Source organism: Phaethon lepturus, unplaced genomic scaffold (genome assembly GCF_000687285.1).
Source record: "Phaethon lepturus isolate BGI_N335 unplaced genomic scaffold, ASM68728v1 scaffold31257, whole genome shotgun sequence".
Taxonomy (NCBI): domain Eukaryota; kingdom Metazoa; phylum Chordata; class Aves; order Phaethontiformes; family Phaethontidae; genus Phaethon; species Phaethon lepturus.
The window spans coordinates 1,049-2,758 of NW_010554544.1; positions in this window are offsets into that span (position 1 = coordinate 1,049).

Sequence of the window (1,710 nt, forward strand, 5' to 3'; positions counted from 1 at the left end):
TCATGGACAGACCAAAGCCGCAGCCCTAGTCACCCTCGTCACTCTGCTTTACCACAGCCATTGCCTGTCAGCCTGCTGCCTCTGCTCACTGTCACTTGTGCCACCAATGCTGATGGGAGCCAGCTCCTAACGTGCCCGACAGGGTGACCTTCCTGAGCGTAGGCACGGGCTCGAGCTAGCCCTGGAAGGTGCTTTAGGGAAAGCTACAAATAGGTGGGGGGGACAGCTTGCTGCGGAGCTCTGCACCGTGCTCTTGCTGTGGGATCACAACAGGATCAGGGGGATGCTTGAAAACCAAACAGCCTCAGCCCCCGGGGTCCCAGCAACAAACATGATGGGCCTGTCCAGTGGTTTGCAGAAGAAGTTGGATCACTTTGTGTTTTTTTTAGAGTGAGATTTAGTGTCTAATTTACTATAATATTGACCTTTTTGTTTTAAAGGCATCTCTCCCTGCTAGGAAACACGGATGCATGTTAGCGTCTGGTAAAACATCGCAGTCGGTGTCTCTAAAAGGCCCTGTCCCTCTCGTTCTTCAGGCGTTTTGCCTCCTGGTGCAGTGTTTGGTGCAAAGGCTGTAATTCTCACAAGGGCTGACATGAGAATTAGCTGTTGAAGTCATCATGTGAGCTGAGAAGACACATTAATAGGAAGTTGGGGGCGCAGGAGGAAAGGAGAAGCAATGTCATAAGATGGAAAGGCTTCTTACTGTAAGACATGTCATTAACATGCAAACGTGTGCTAATGAGAAGCTTGTGATTTGAATCTAAAAGCTGTGAGTGGAAAGGGATGGTACTGGGACTTTGCGGGGCTGCTCTGGCCTCTGCCAGGGACGGGACGTGCCTCGGCACAGGTCCTGGGTCTGTTCTGGTGCCCAGTGTCCTGTTGGCGCTGGGCTGGGCAGCCAACGTTTTGCCGTATGGAGCTCTGTGGCGGTGCTCGCTGGCTGTTAGTGCTTGGTGTTGCCTCAGGATTTCACGGCTGCTTCTGCTCTGCATTTGCTTCCCGCTGGGATTCACAGGCTCACTGCTGATGGTGGCATCACCTCTTGCCCCTGCAGCCCCTCTCACCTCCCTCAAAACAGGGGGTCTTACCAGCAAAAAGAAACCAAACTTTTCCTCAGAGTCTCAAGAGCCCCTTTTTTTTTTTTACCAGAAAAGCTCTGAGGGGTCCCTGCTGGGGATGCCCCTTCGGACCATGTTACTGTCACGCGGGGTGTCCCTCCGGGCAGCGTGTGCCACTCACACTTCCCCGGCCTGTTGTGTTGGCTGTTGGAGCTGCGCTGCTCAAGAGCCCCCGAAAACAGTTCACGGCTCGACAGCCGGTGCGGTGCGGGCTGTGGAGGATGTCTGAATGCATAATACAACACCGGGGTGCTCAATAATTTATCTGTCACCCAGAAAAAGGCACATTTATACACGCTCAGATCCAGAGCAGAAAGAGCAGGGGCTGAGCTTTCTTTTGCCTGAGGGAGCAGTCCTAGTCGGGAGGCCTCATCTGGGCTTAAAATATTTCTGCCAAACCCTGCTCTGTGCCACGGTGCTCTGAAGGTAAAGCCCTTGTTGCCGGTTCTTCCTCATAAGTTGGTTATTGCTGGTTGGTTTGGGATGGGCGTGCTTCTGAAGCGGTGTTAAACCTCACCGGGAAGGCTAGGTTTTAATGACCGGTGGGTTTAGGCTGGCTGAGCTGTGTGAGGGCTCGCACCAGCTGCCG